Source organism: Sturnira hondurensis, unplaced genomic scaffold, assembly GCF_014824575.4.
Source record: "Sturnira hondurensis isolate 20B ecotype Veracruz unplaced genomic scaffold, ASM1482457v3 Scaffold0000167, whole genome shotgun sequence".
Classification (NCBI taxonomy): domain Eukaryota; kingdom Metazoa; phylum Chordata; class Mammalia; order Chiroptera; family Phyllostomidae; genus Sturnira; species Sturnira hondurensis.
In genome coordinates, this window is record NW_028072798.1 from 4,886,458 (window position 1) to 4,903,009 (window position 16,552).

The 16,552-nt window shown below is 45.4% G+C and overlaps 1 protein-coding gene across 6 annotated transcripts in view; it reads left to right on the top strand.

The window, feature by feature from the left end:
• The window catches only part of ARID1B (AT-rich interaction domain 1B), a 394,749-nt gene that overhangs the window by 178,080 nt on the left and 200,117 nt on the right, over nt 1–16,552 (top strand). The window lies entirely within an intron of this gene.

Consider the following 16,552-nt stretch of genomic DNA (forward strand, 5'->3'; position numbering starts at 1 on the left):
CAAGTTTCCTGATTTAAATTTTGGAATATTACCAGCAGATTGTTCTAAATGACTTTAATCCTATTTCATTAATATTATCAAGTTTATGTGATCAGTAAGCAGCATTGAAAAGAGATCCTTTTGGGTTATAGCAGAGCTGTGACTTCCTGTCCAGTGTTCATTCCCTCCACACGGTGCTGCCTCTCGTGGTCCTCTGAGTGCTCACGGATGCAGTGGGACACTGGTGGCCTTTTGCCTTCAGCTGCCTTGGGGGGCGGTGCTTCTGTCTCATGTGTTGTGCAGTGCATGTGTGTGTCCTGCTCAGGCTGAATCACAACAGGTGACATTGGGACCTGAGTGGTGTCCATCACGCGCTGGCCCCGTTCTCTCTCAGCTTTGACCACGCCCTGTGTGCTCCTGGGTCTCCAGCAGAGGAACCCAGTTTTGCCCGTTTGTGCTTTGCGTCAAAGTATAGTCTCTCACTTTCTGTGGGTCCTGATTTTTCTCTCTGCAGCCAGTTTCCTCAGCCAGCAGGGGTCTGAGGCTTGTCACACACACAGACAGCTTCGGCCACGTCCTCACTCGCCTTGGGAAGTTCACTGTTGATGAAGTTTTCAGAAATTTGTAGTTAGGAGTAATTACCAGAGAAAAAGAATGGAAAAATGAGTGGGATTTGGAGCTTTGAATTAAAGTTGACTTGAATTCAGACATTTCAGTTTCTGCTTTTACTTGTTGAAAAAATTACAACTTCCTTGAAATTGCAGTGTTGTTGATAAAATGAGCCTCTCATCCTTATTGATAGAAGATTACATGAGCTTGCCAATGCCTTACTACACTCATTTAGACTCACGATTTCCTCACTTTTAAAATGAGAACAACAGATAGCATGTAGCATTATGTAGCAAAGTTGTTGAGAAAAATTTCTGAAAGAAACATATCAAACAATAAAGAGTAGGTGTGCCTGGGAATGTGTTAGCTTCTATTGCTGTGTAGTAAGTGACCACTTACTCAGAGGCCTCGAACAACACTCACCTTTTTTTCATTGTTTCTACAGGTCAGGCATCCGGGCCGAGTCCTGCTGATAATGGGGTGTCGGCTGGGGTCTCCTCTGAGTCTTGGGGTCTTTTTCCAAGTTTGGGTGGTTGTTGGCAGGATTTCCTTGCAGCTGTCAAACTCATGCCAGCTTGCTTTTTAGGGGCCAGTGGAGAGCCTCTGGCCCCATTTCAAGTGCTTTCCTGATTTGGTCAGGCCCACCCAGGAAAATCTCCCTCTTGACTCAGAGTCAACCAGTTGGGGACCTCATTTTCACCTGCAGAGTCCTGGACTTTGCCGTATAATGCGATTGAAATTGGGGGCTAACACCCCAGCACGTTTACAGGCCCTGCCTGCACGCGTGGCGAGAGGGTTGTAACAGTGTGCGTGTGGCAGGAGCCAGGGATCTCGGGGCCATCTCAGAACTCGGCCTGCCACAGGGTAGGGAGGGGTTGGGAGAGACTTAACATTCCTTACTTCACATGATTTCACACTTGAAGGTTGTCAACACAGTATGCAAAAAGACAAAAAGAAAACCTAAAAAACAACTTTTAATTTACTTAATAGGAGGTTTCCCAAACCAACACTGGAAGTCTGAAATTCTGGAGGGCGCATTAGCTAATTATCTGTGTGGTTAGTGACAGTGGCCCTCACATGTGGACTGAGCACGTATGATGTCTGGTGGACTGTCAGCCCGAAACGGCAAGTGAAAGGGCCGGGTGGGGACTTATGCTTCCCAGAGGGGATGGGTCGGGCGAACCAGGGACCCGGCATCCTCACTGCTGGGTGTAAGACTGTGCAAATCCACTTTACTAAGGACATTTATTTTAATGGGATCATGTAACCTTAATGAAGGATTTTTCCCATTTTTAATGCTTTGAGGAACCTCCATACTGCTTCCCACAGTGGCTGCATTCCCACCAGCGGTGCACCCGGGATCCGTTTTCTCCACATCCTTGCCAACACTTGTTGTTTGCTGACTTCTTGATGGTAGCAGTTCTGACAGGTGTGAGGTCAGATCTCAGTGTGGTTTCAGTTCGTATTTTTCTGATGACTAGTGTGGCTAGGCGTCTTTTCATTTGTCTGTTGGCCATCTGAATGTCTGTATACTTTCCTGCGTTCTTTGCAGCATTAATTTACAATTGCTAAGATGGGGAAGGGACCCAAGTGCCCATCAGTAGACAGACAGCTGGGTGAGAAAGCTGTGATGTGTACAAGGCGGGGCAAAAGCGGGTTTGCCGTTATTCATGTGGAAACTGTTGCAGGAATCAGCAAGTGATAATAATGCAGGAGTAAACTGCGTCTGGCGTACTCACAGCTGTAAACCTGCTTTTGCTGCACAGTGTGTGCTAGTCACATACAGTGGAGTGTTACTTGGCCATAAAAAGAATGCAATCTTAACCTTTTGTGACAACACAGATGGATCTAGAGGGCATTGTGCTAAGTGAAATAAGACAGAGAAAGACAACTACTAGACGATTTCACTTACATGTGGAATCTAAAGAACAGGACAAACAAAAGAGACGCAGACTCAGATGCAGAGAATCGACTGATGGTTCTGAGGGGGACTGGAGAACTGAGCGAAAAAGGTGGAGGGACTGAGAAGTGTCAAGTGGTAGTTACAGAGCAGTCACGGGATGTGCAGTGCAGCACAGGGAACACAGTCGATAATGTTGTTGTGACTATGTGTGGTGCCACGCAGGTACCAGAATTATTGAGGGAAACATCTTCTGAAGGTACAGCGTTGTCTAACCACTGTGCTGCACACCTTCAACTAATGTAAACTGTAATGGAAAAATAAAGTTTAAAAAATCCAACAATTACAAAAAAGAATCGTTCCATTGTTGCCAGTGGAAGACAACCATATTGAATAAACGTGTGAACGTAAACTTGGCCCCATGGTTTGAGATCAGCCCTCTGAGCTGAGATACCCTCAAACCCGATACTGTTCGCTCAGATAGAGGTGCCCTCTTTCTCCCCCCAGGCCCTCGCTCACTCCTGGGCTCTCCGTTAGAATCCAGCTGAGCACTTTGGTCCAGTGGTCTCCTCACGTTCAACTGGGTCCGTCTAGCCAGAGGAACCTGCAGGGATTAGGAACGGGGTGGGCCACAGAGGTGGCCCACCATTCAGAGATGCTTCTCTGAAAGAAGGGCTCTGCCGACAGAGGACCACCAAAGAGTTAGCTTTAGGGATTCTGGTTAAAAAATGATTTTCATTAAAAAGGCATTCTACACTTTCGGGGATTTGTTTGTATTTTGATTTGTGTGAAGGGGATGGGAAAATCAGAGAAAGAAGTGACTCTGGCTGGCTGGCGGCCGTTAGCAGGGCGTGCTGGACCGGTCTCCCCCACACTGTGTCGGTGTCCGTCGGAGACTCGGGGCTGCCACTCAGGGGCCACCGGGGCCATGGGAGTGGCTGTTGGGCACTTGAGGTCGTTGAGTGTGACTGGGAGCTGAGTTTTACATTTTATTCCATTCCAGTGAATTTTCATTTACATAACTGCATTGTCGTTAGTGGCCATCCCGTTGGACGGCACGGAATAGAGATGTCTCTGCTGTGGCAGTATGTGCGTTTGAACGCGCTGGTGTGCGTGAGTGTGGCCTGTGAGTCCGCACAGCGAGGAGCCAGCTGAAGGGTCTTTAATGCCCTTTCTGGTTCTCCAGTCTGTGCTTTATTGTTTCCCATGAATTACTTTAAAGTGCACTTTAATAGCATATGTAGCTTTATTGCATTAGTGAGTTTTCTAAGTTGCTCATCTTGCATAATTATTTTTACTTTTATGCAATAAAGCTAATTTTTTTGTTGTTGATTTAAAAAGGAACTTAGCTTTTTTAAGCATCACAGAATTCCCCCTATTAAATAGAAGCTAGAGGCACATGAACTTAATATAAGAATATTTCATTTAGTTTATATTTCTAATTCTCCAAAAATCATTTCACTAGTTTGTCTTGGATGAAATCTCCCCCAAACACACACACATTTTTGGTGTAGTGTGATTTACTAATTTATCTTAATAGTTATAACATTGGATTTACTTAGAAATTCCTTCAGAGCAATTCAGAGACATATCTTTCTATGATTATAAATAGAAAAACAGGAGCTATTAAGAGATTTATCCGTGTTTACAGTGAAGAAGGATGCAGTGTCTGCTGCATGTCCAGTTCCCAGACAGCTCTGCTGTTCAGGTTAGTTTTTATGTGACCTGGACAGAGGTTCTTTCTCTATCTTAGAAGTTTCTTTTTTTCCTGCAACATTTGGCTGGGCAAATTCAGATGTGATTTTTTTCAAAGGACACCTGACACGAGAAGATTATTTTATTCATTCCGGGATTGAAAACACCATTCAGCAATTTTGGGAGAACAAAAACCAGAGACTATGGGGAGGAACAAAGTCAAAACTGTGATGTAGTTTTGAAATTTGAATTTTTCCTGTGGGTATGTTTCAATAATGTTTATGTACATTTTATTTTTAATCATCTAAATAAAGATGAGCAACCTAAACAAGTGCAGTTTGACTGCAGTTGAGGATTTTGAAGCATGTGAACCCTTTAGCTTAATGAACCTGTCATGACGAAGCCAGAGGAGTCCTGGCGTCTTTATTCATACTTCTCCTCTCTCACAAGGGGAGCATTACTGACTTTCTCTTTGCAGTAGAGTGCATTTTAAGACACAATGAATTGTGGCTCTCAAATAGTTCTATAGAAATAATCCTGTTTGGTTAATGTGCACAGAAGGCTAATTGTGTGGAGGTAGAGACGCATGTGTTGCGATTTTGCCTGAGACTGGTGAGCATGAAGTTAAATTGTTTCTTGAAGATGCCGTAACACGGAACAGAAAACACCCCCCAATCCTGTTCTCTGCCAGTCCCTTCACACAAGGCACATTACTATGTCAGTGAGATTTAGATCATTAAAAAGCCACGTGAAAGCACATATGAAGATCTCCCATCTTCCGAAGGCTTCCCTTTTGTCAGATGTTGGCACATTTTTGACTCAGCGGGTAGCTTCACCTGGAGCAATCGAATTTATTAGCTGTGATCTGTTGTGGGTTTAGCTGCTGCTGTAGAACTTCAGGTGCACGTTGTCCCGTACCACTGCCTCCCTTCCGCCCGCACCACCTCGCGCAGAGCATCGCTGCCTTCCAGCCACCGGCCAGGCTTTCCCCTTGGGCCTCGCTGCCACTGCTGTGACAGTTTTAATCACCCTCTAGACGTTTTACTTACCCGACGTTTGACGGACGTATGGGTTGTTTCTCGTTTGGTTACCACGAGCAGTTCTGCCTGGAAGAGCCACGTGTAAGCCGTCTGGAGACATCCTGTTTCCATTTCTTGTGAGTGGTTCTCTCCTGGAGGAATTTGCTAGAGCATGTGGTGCATTTCTGTTGAACAGTTTAAGAAACTGCCACGCCGGTTTCCAGGTGGCTGTGCCGTTTCACGCTCCTGCAGTGTGTCTCCCTCCACGCCCCACCGGCTTTCGTCTTCTGTCTGCGCTGTGGCCACTCCGGTGGCTGTGACTCGGCGGTCACTTGCGTTTCCCCAGTAACTGATGGCACCGAGCATCTTTTCGTGTGCACGCTGTTTCTCTGCTTTCTGTGCTGAAATATCTGGTCATATCTTTTGCTCTTTTTTAAATTGGATTGTTTTGTCTTTTTTTACTGAGTTTTAAGAGTTCTTTATATGACCTGGATACAAGTTCTTTATCAGATAGATGATTGGCAGGTATTTTCTTGCAACGCGTGGCTTATCTTTTCACTTATCCTGAAGGTGTCATTTGAAGTGAAAAACAAAAACAAACAAAAAACAATGTTTTTAATTTAGCCAAAGTCCAGTTTATCATTTTTAAACCACTTTTGGGGGTGGGGGACAGATAGATGATTGCTTCATTTTTTCAGTATTTTTAACTGAATACAGAGTTCTAGTTTGACAGTGCTTTTCTTTAGGTACTTTTAAGATGCTGCTCCGCTCTCTTCTGGTTTTCATTGTTTCTGGTGAGAAGTTGTTCTTAATTTTGGTCTTTGTGTAATGCGTTTTTTCTTCCTGGTTCCACTTAAGGCTTTCTCTGTTACTGGTTTTGGGCAATTTGATTATGATATGACTGCAGTCATATGTGTGGTGTATGGCTGTCATTTTCTTTGTGTGTCATGTGCATGTAGTTTGTTGTGGATTTACAGCTCATCGTATTTGGAAGGTCTGCAGCCATTTTTCCCCAGACATTTTTTAAATCTTCCCCACCATTTGAGCAGCAAGTATATTGGACATACACTTGGACATTAAGTGCAAGTGTATTGGACTTCCTGAATCCTTTTTTTCCTGTGTGTTTTCTTTCCGTGTTAGGTGTTGAGTTTCAGGTTTAGGAGTCCTTTCTTATGCCTTGTTTCAATCTGCCTTTAAACACACTCAGTGTATTTTTCCTGCCAGACATGGTAGTTCTCATCTTTACGAGTTTGATTTGGGTTATTTCACATGGTTTCTGTATCTCTACATGAGATGTGAACTCTTTCCCCTCTACCCTTTTGAAAGTTGGAATATAGTTATAACTTTGAGTGTTTTTATCTGCTAGTTCCCACTCCTTTGTCATTTTTGTGTTTGTTTACTGATTTTTCTCTTTATTTTGGGTCATGTTTTTAGGCTTCTTTGTATTCTTGGCTATCTTTGGGTGCAGGCATTGTGGACCTTACCTGGTTACGTGCGTGTGCGTTTGTGTGGGCACCTTTGAGCTTTGGCGTGGGTCCTGGTCACATCATTTGGAAACGGCTTCATCCTTTGGGGCCTCACTTTTAAACTTCGGTGGGTGGGACAAGTGTGGGGTTTAGCGCTTCTTTGTCCCCCTTGAGGCAAATTCCTTCCGAGTGTCTTACACAGTTTTCCGTCTCTGACTGGTCGGGCACAGGAGCTCTTCTGGGTTAGCCCCGCTGGTTCCTCTTTCCAGCCCTTTTGGGTGGGTCTCTCCCCAGCCTCAGCCAGCTTCCGTGAGCACATCAGCTGAGCATTACTCAGCCAAGTCCTGGAGGGAGGCTGCTCGTGCCCGAGTCCTGTCCTGTGTAGCCTTCTCCTCTCCCTTCCTCTCCCTGGAGGACACCAGCCCTCGCCTCCTTGGGCCTCCTTGGGCCTCCTTGGGCCTCTAGCTCCTGCCTCCCTGCCCTGCGGCCTACAGCTTGGTCTGGGCAGGACGTCATGTAGCTGTGGGGTCCCCTGGCCCCTTCTGTCTCCCAGGCACCACTGTCCTCTTGACTGATGGTCAGTGTCGTGAAAGGTCTTACATGACACACTGTGTCCATTTAAAGGGGTAGGTGTGCTCCCTGTGACACAAATGAACATCGGACAGTAGAACTTAAAGATAGGGAAAGGTACTGACTTCTTTAAACCTGGCATTGGGATTTCCTTCCCTAAGTTTTGTTAATGCCTCTGAGTTTTACTGGATAAACATGGTCCTAGACATGACTTCCGGGTAGTGTTTAAATACAGAAATATGGAAGTCCCAGTACATGGCATAGAACCCAGCTCATCGCTGTGTAGAAACGTTGTTTTTTGTGCCATACGAAGAGAGACTGTTGAGTGTCACTACGTGAGAAGTTATTTTCACTGTGCAGTTGTGGTAGGTGGGTCTTTACTTAATATCCTATTTACTTTCCTGGTGAGAGTATTTTCATTAATATAATTCAAGAGAGAATTGAATGATTGGGTGTTATTAGTATAGAAAGAACCATTTCCTTTGCAAGACCATAAATTTTACCTTCTAGCAGGGTATATTTAAAAGTGATATATTACTTTTTCTAGCTACACATTTTTTCAGGCTTCCTTATGATAGCAAAATCAAACTGTTTCTTTGTTCCAAATTTTTCTTCATTTTCTATGCAGATGGCAGCTGGCTCAAAGGTACATGGTAATACATTTATATTTTCCAGTTAAAAGTCATAAACCCATATTAGTGCTGGTGGATTGCTTAATGAATGAAAGATTTGAATGTCCTCAGCGCTCACCTTTCCATTTGTCCAACAAATAATCCAGAAGGCAGTGGTGTGGACAGTGTTACCTGATTCCGACTGAAGAGCTTCGTTTTTCTAGTTCGTCGTTCTCTCAGTGCTCTTTCCATACTCATCTAGTTACAGAGTCCTTTGAAAATTCTCATTTGACAGGAATCTCCACGTTACAAGGACAATTACATGTTATATCGCATTATAATAAATGCTTATTGAATGTAACTGCTGGCGTGCTAGTTGGAGACTTGCCCTTCCTGGGTCAGGGTCCCAGGAATGCTGCTTCGCGCAGACAGTGCGCCGGTAGGCACACCATCTCGGCCAGGAGCGCCCCGCATCCTGCCACAGGGAGAAACTACCCACCCCAGTGACAGTGTGGGCGGCTGGGAAGACAGGACGGGGCCGTCCATTTTCTCTGCTGCGAAGGGTATTGGAAACCACTGACTCCTTGCTCCACCTGAGTGTGAGTGAGCTTGGCCTTGGTCCAGGACAGTAGCAAGTTGCATGGAATCCAAAGGTGGGTTGCTTTCAGTCGGTTGGCTCCTCCTTTTAATTGTCGGTTGCAGAGTGGCTTTTATTTTCCAGCACCCAAGTAAAAAGACCCTAGAGAAAGTATCTGTAAGAGTTTAGTATTTCTCGTTAAAACGCCATCCAGATTTCTTGCAATGCTGAGGTCCATAATCCTAGTGGTGGTATAATTTGATCGGTGTATCTGGGAAAGAAATACTGAGCTCCTTCCCATGTGTGGGGCAGTGTGCTGGTCAGCACTGGGGTACAGAGCTGGCATTCGTGGTGCTTGTCCTCAAGGACGTGTCTGGGTTAGCAGCCAAGGCCCTCCACGGCACGATGCCCTGTGGTAAACGCTGCTGGCCGCTGGCGCACCAAGGGAGGCCAGCAAGGGCCCTGGGCTGCAGGGACCAGAGAGGGCTGGTCCTGGGCCCCGCAGCAGGGGGCCTGCTGGTTCCGGAAGGGCAGGAGTGTCCCTGCAGCTGGGATTTTCGGCTGGAAGCCATGGAGAGCCCTGATATATAGAGGAATACATAGTTTTTAGCTTCCTTTCATTATTTTAGGTAGGATCTCAGAATTCAAATCATTTTTATTCACTGGAAGAAACAGTTTCATGGTACATCTGTTTGATACTTATGTTTCAGTATAGGTCTCTGTCATCCTGGCGGTTGAGTAAACCAATCTTTTTGTTTAATTCGTGTCTTAGCAAAACACTAAAAGGTATCTTATTTCTTGAGACTTCCAGCAAGCTCCCTATGCTTGCTTGTGTAATACGTCATACCAGCACTCCGCTGACAGAAAGCGCCACGGTCTCTTTGTCTAAGACTGCTCACATGGTCACATCACCCGTGCACGGGTTTGGGAGGGGTGGCGCGAGGTGACGGTGGGGGGTCATTAACAGCCTGTGCAAGAGTCCGGAGATAGAGAGTGGTCTCCGCCTTCCTCCGTGTGCGTGGACAGAACCAGGCGTGGGAGTGACAGCAGGTTAGAGGCTCCGGAGTCTCTTCCTCCTAGGAGACACTGTGACCCAGGTGGTACAAGTTTGCGAAAGGAGACACACTTTAGAAATGTGTAACTACTTATAGGAAATATTAAAAAAGCAAATGAAACTGCCTTTAAAATTTTGTATTTCTTTTAAAAATTCACATGTATATTACCCTTTAATTCCTCAGTCTGGCATCATTTCATGACTCTCTGCTAAAGGAGGGTGATAGCCTGCTTTCCACCCCATTCCTGGTCTTCCTGTCCTCCCAACAGTAACTGTGCCTCGACCTTGGGTTAGGACCATATTACTGTTTTCATTATTACATCTTTTTACTTTGGCTCACCACTAAGTAAGTATTTGTACTGTACTATAACCACATTAACTCTCAGTTTTGCCTGGAGTTACGCTTGCCTCCTCCTTTTCGCTGGCTCTCTTTTAAAAACATCTCAGTAGTACCTTCTGAGCCTGTCAGCAGCGCAGCCATAGTTTCTGTCCTGGTTAGAACCGGCAGATAAGTGCTTCCCAGTTCCATTTTTTAGGAGACCGCTGAGTGGACATTGAGAGTCTCCTGCCCGACCTTGGCAGCGGTGGTTGCCTTACTGAGTTTCTGCTGTCTGTACTTCTGTGCACATCATTCCCCTGGGATGTGCCTGCCTTCCCCCAGCCCCCGCCCCTGCCCGTTCCCTCTGCCTGTTACATACGGATCTTCTGTTTCCTAACTCACTTGTCTTTTGATCGTGCACTTCCTTCAGTAGCTTCATAAGCTGAGAAGGAAATATTTTAGACCTTATATTTTTTCAAAATACCTTTACTTATACCCTCACATTTAAACAGTTTGTTTGGCTATTCTATCTAGAGTAATTTAGGGTGGCCGAGACTTCAAAAAATACAACCTTTGGACTTCTGATATTCCTGCCTTCGAGTGTTTCGTGCTGTTGCTGAGAAATTTGGTGGCGTTTTTGATGAGTTGACCCTTTCCTTTCTTTGTCTGTGACTACTCTGCCAGACCCCCTAGGAGCTGCTGGGACTTTAATTGTGTGTTTGTGTTTCTGTGGGTCTTTTTGTTTGTTTCTTCTTCCCTGTGCTGAGTGCTAAGTTTGTACTGTTACTTATTTCTGGGAAATTATCTCGTAATTTATCATTTCTTCCTCCCCCTTTCTCTCCTCTCTCATTCTGGAAGTCTTGTTGGGTACATTTGGATACTGAATTCATCAATCTTTTCTTTCTTTTACTAATTTTCTCATGCCGTTTTGTTTTCTAAGAGGTAACTTTGACTTTGTCTTTCCAACTGACTTGTTATTTTTCTCTTTAGGTTTTTTTAAAAGTGTTTTCTTTGTATTTCATTCCTTATTACAACATTCTATATGCTTCAGGGATGCAGCGTCCTTTTTTCCTTTTGGAAACAGAATGTTATTATTGTAAATAATGTAAACGTTTATCTCTATCCTGTACATTGTCTCTGGTCCTTCTGAATTATTCTCTTTACTATTTAGAATCTCTCTCAAGCAAAAGTCTTTTCTCAAAAGCATTTATTTTTAAGGGTGAAGCACTAAAACATGACCGAAGCTCCCACTGTGAGCTGGGCTTGGGGACAGGTGGGCATCCCTTTAGGGTCCCCGTGTTATTTGCCAGCATTCTCGGTGGGGGCTTCCTCAGGTGGGTGCATGAATGTCTTTTCTCTGGAGTAGTTTATCTTCTTTAGAGAGGGTACTACTCATCTTCTGTTAGAGAGGTGGCGAGGGACATTTCAGCCTGGCTGCTGGCATTCTGGAGCTGGACTAGGAGGGGCACTTGAGGTCTCAGTGGCCAGTACTTCCTCTCCTATGGCTTGTCCCCATTTCACAAGCCATTGTGACCACACTGTGAGCCCTGAGCTTTTCCTGCTCCATGTCTACAGAGAGTCTCCCTTACCTGATAGAATAGGGATGGTGGCAGTCTGATGCTTTGATTTTTACAGACGTTCACTTAATTCCCCTTATTTTAATCTGGCAATCCCCGGTTCCCCAGCTTCCCAGGTGTTCCTCATTGAGACCCTCTTTCTGGTACCCCTCGGAGGTTTAGGAGTGGCCTTCTCCACGCTGAATTGTTTCTCATTCCTCCATATGCTTGACCATATGGATAGATTATTTTTAATATTGTTTCAGGTAGCAGATCATCTCAAAACTTCATTTTATTAACATAACTATCTTGCTATATCCCACTGTTTCTGTGGGTGAGGAATTCAGGAAGGGTAAAACTTTGGCTAGGCATCTTTCACATGGCCTCAGACAGTCACTGGCTGGAGTTCGGAGGAGGGTGAAGAGCAGCCGGGGACTGGCCGGTCACCTCCTCACTGTGTGTCAGGGCAGAGCCTTGAGACCAGAAGCACGGGGGCGAAGTCCAGCTGCTGGACCAAGGGTCTGCAGTGGCAGGGGAAGGGGGGGCGAGTTGGCATAGTAATCACAGGAACGAGTTCTTTTTTCAACTTCTGGTTGGGTCTGTTCAAATTTCTGCTTAAATCTCTTTCAAAACATGATCTCCAGACCCTTATTTTTGTGCCACGCTGCTCTTCCTTACGCCTGCTCATGTAAGGAACCTGACCATCGCTGGGGAGAAAGCGTGTTCTGGGAGGTGAGCAGTGCCCCAAACTGTTGCGTTCCAAATGAGGGTTTTGACCTCCTTGGACCTGTTTGGTGTCTACTGGCTTTTTAGGAATTTTCCAGGGGTGTGTGCTAGTGGCTCAGTGTTACTGGAAGACAAAAGTAAAGAGAGGAAAAGCCGCTCCCTGTGACTATTTGGGAGGACGCCACAGGGCGTGTGGCGGTGGGTGGTGCAGGTGTGCGAGGTAGAGGCAGGTCGTGGGAGAAATTGAATACAGAACTGGGAAGCAGTCAGAACATTTAGCTCGAGCCAAAGAGAGTGTATTTTGGGGAGTTTTTTTGAGTGAAGACTTTCATTTCCAAATAAATGCAGTAGGCTATTATTAAACATTGCCTTTTTTAAAGAAGTTCTTATGGAAAGGAAGGAAACTTCTATATATTTTAAACACACTGAGATTCTTTCGGGCACTGGTTCTTAAGAGTTGCCCGTGACATGCATCCTACCGACAGCGGCCCTTGGAGAAGAGAGGAGGGAAGGGTGCAGGGCTGTGGTTCTGGAAACATTGCTCAGGTCACTTGAAACTGAAGTGCTTTTTGGACTGTCCCTTTCTAAAATCGGTGTAACAATAGCCCCTCTTCTGATAATCTTGATCGGCAAAAGCTTCTTGTTCAGTGTTTGTGTGTAATAAGTATAAAGGGAGGTTTTTAATTCAGCGAAAGTGTTCGTGTTTGAAAAGACAGTATATGAATCGGGAAGCACAAAAAGTCAATCTTTAAACCCGAATTTCAGGGCTGTCTGCTCCCATTGAACTGACACACGTTTGAACATGGTTGTAGTGGGTCATCTGCCATTTGAGTAACATTGATGCCCTCAGTCAGCTCATGCTTTTGTACTGCGTTGGTAGTTTATTTCTTGTTAGTTTACATTCGTATTCAGTTTTCTCTTAAGGGTTTTTCTTTTCATACATAGGAATGACTGTTGTGTCTTAAATGTATTTTTGTTATTAAAACTTTCATGCACACAGAGTTTAATTAACTATACTTTTATAGCCTAAAAACATGAACTATATTGACAGTAAAACTTAACATCTGCACATTGTTACAAAACACCATACTGCACGAGAACTCCTACACCGCCGGGTCTGGTGGTGCCCAGTCACCCTGAGAAATGCGCTCTCTCTGCCGCCTTCACCTTGGGTCAGGTGTCCCTCTGCACAGGGTGAGTTTCAGTATTAGAAGTCTTACTCCTGCTATTTTTCTGTCGATTTTTATTAATGTCTGCCAAATTTCCTCTACTTGGAAGGCTTTTTTCTTTGATCTGTCAAGGTTCACACAGGCGGGGAAGAGATTTAGGGAGGCTCATGTGCCCTTCCTTTCAGAATTAATCCTCATTTGAGTTAATTCCCTACCTTCAGGTGGCTTCAGAGCTGGTCTTAGCAGCCGCCCTGACCCCTCTCGTCCACCTGCCAGCTGACACCTCTGTTGGTTGGCATCGCGTTCCCCGTCGTTAGGGGGAACCCTTCCTTTCTCCTGTGTTCATGATGGATTTTTATTAAATACAGGTTTTTATTTCAGTTCTGATTTCTCTTTATCAAAAAGATTTTTAAGTTTGGCATGCAAATTACTTTTAAGCATTAGTCAAAGTATAAACTTCTTGTAGACAAACATCATCAGCCACAGAGACAGCCAGGCCTGCTGGAGAGGCCCTGGGCTTGGAGTTCGCCCTGCCCCTCACTTGGGCAAACGGTCTCATTTCTTTGTGCTTCCGTTTTCTTGCCTGTCAACTGGGACCGTCATGCCTACACCTTGGGGCAAGGTGCCCTTAGAACTTTGCTTGGCACACACTAGTAGTTTCTCAGTGAGTGTTACTATTGTTATTGAAGACCCTTTGTTAGATTCTTTTACGCAGACTGTAGCCACCTTTTGTCTTTAAGGCCAGTGTTGCCATTTTTGAAGGCAACAGCTCTCAGCATAATAGTAGTAAAAGTGGCTAAACAGGATTGAAACGCAAACTGGCTACTTATTGTAAGTAACCCTTAAAACTATGAAGGAAGGAAATACTTGCCTTTTTTCCATTCCAGATAAACAATTACAGCTAATGTTTTTATCTGTTTCTTTCCTACCTGCTCTAAGAAAATCCGATACATGGAAAATTTGGATTTGGGGCTGCCGGTAGAAGGATTATTGCCCAAGGATTTTGCTTGTAGATTCACTGGTTAAGGAGTGGAGGCTTGAAGAGAAGGGGGCTTAGGGAATAGAATAAAAAACTGTAGCAGATAATGTCAAGTGCTGGGCCAGCAGCTTCATTTGCATGTGTCCAATTTGCGCTGTACTTCAAAGGAGAACATCGGTTACATTATTTGAGGGGCTCATGTTTTGCGCCGCCTTCATCCGTTCACGCACGGCACCTGTGGTGTGCGCGCTGTTTGCTCCCTGCTCTGCTCACCTAGGGGAGGGGAGAGTGGCAGAAGCACCCAGGAAGCCCTTTGGTGGCCATCCCCTGGCTGCCCGTCCCCCAGGTGAATGGGGGCAGCAGGTTGTCTTGTTTCTACCAGAAAGTGAATGGTGCACTAGCGGGCAGTCAGGGGCCGCTGCAGGAGCTCCGTGACCCCCAGTCCTGGTCGCCTCAGTGCTGTGTGCGCGCCTTTGCTCGTCGGCCTGTCGGTTACTGCATCCAGCGTAACTGATTTGTCTTTGCTTCAGTAGAATGCCGACGCACGCGCCAGTCACTTTCGACGCACGTCAGCACGCGGAACCGTGTGATAGCATGGGAGGTCGATGCTTTACTGCTTTTTTCCTACGTATTTGGATTTGGCTTATCCTTGATTGGCCAGTTCCAAAGCCATGACCCCCAACAGCCACCTCTGTTAGAGAACAGCAGCCAATATCAATGTAAGTTAGACGTGCATGTTCTTACCATCAGAGAAATGTGCCATCAAATAGGGAAACTTTCTTGTTTTTGCTCATGCACATTTCACACAAGTGGCTTTGACCCGGGGCTGCAAAGGGGCCATGTTGCCGCAGGGATCTGACACACCTCTGTTGACTTTTACTGTTCCCTCTTCCTTTCCCCCATCTTATGACAAGGGGACCTCTGTGTTGTGGCAGTTTCTGCCAGTTCTTTCAGCTCCCTTTTGGGTATATAGCTTTTTGGTTATCGTTTATCTATCTTACCATCATACTTGATTCTCTAACCCCTTATCTGTGTATCCCATTTACTCTGCACAAGCCCCCGAGTCAGGACCCTGTGCTCTCTCTCTGCTCCTGCCTGTCTTTTTAGCTCTGTTGGGGTCCAGTTTTCATAATGACAGCCGTTGGTGTCTCTGCTGCAATGAATCGTCCCATATCCTGGAGGTCAAGGTGAAGTGAAGATTATGTCTTTTTAAGTTATGAAGATCTCAAGCAAGAGAGAAGATAATGATGTATTTGACAGTCACAAGATAATGCACATTAATCTTCAGCAACTGAAATTTGCAGGAAGCTATTATAGCTGCGCTACACAAAGCCAGTGCACAAACTGAAGACATTCTCAAGTTTTACTCAGAGTGATTATCATTTGGTAAGGACTCTGAGGCCACACATTTGGTTCTGCATCCCAGTTGGCTCACTTGATAGTTGTGTAACGATGACCAGTTTATTTAACATCTCTAACCCTGTTTCCTCTTCTGTGAAGGGGATGGTGACCCAGGGCACCGGGCTGCTGGGAGGAGTCAGTGAGAGTCGGTTTGCCATTCGCTGGCGGGGGTGCACCTGGCAGAGACACCCAGGCAGGGGAGGCGGAGCTCGGTGCTGTACAAGCAGTAATGTTTGCGGTTACTTCCCACGTGAGGGGGATCCTTTCTGCTGTGGCCAGGTGACAGGTCGGGGGCAATACGGAATGGTGATCGGATATTTACTCACACGTACCCGAGCCAGTAGTTTATCCCTTCGCCATAATTCTTGCTGATCAATTTGCTTTATAACTTTGCAAACAGTAATGTAAAATTTCTTATGCAAAAAGTGTGTATTGCACCCTGAGTTGGGGAGCACTTTCAAAGAGCACCAGGGGCTCGCTGGCCGGCTGCGCGGTGGGAGAGGAATGTGGCCTCGTCCTTCGGGAACTTAGTCTAGAGAGTGTCAGAGTCGGCAGCGCACTGGAGAGAGAACCAAGTCCTTGACTGTTTTTTTTTTTTTTAGGTGTTTGGTTTATTGCACTTACTGACTGTGATGACGTATCATAAATGGCTTTTCACAGCTAATCGTATTTCACAGCTAAGATGATTAATAATGGTAACTAATAATGGTAACAGCAACTAACATTGATTAAAGGCTTGCTTATAAGCCAGACACTTTTGCAGGCATTTTACTTGTAGTAGCTCATTTAATTTTCACACCTTCCTGTGAGGCCTGTTATTAGTTCTATTTTATCTTCAGGCTCCAGGGAGTAGTACCATGGCCACAATTGCGTGGCTGGCATAAATGGCAAGGACAGAACTGGAACCCTGGCATTGTGGCCC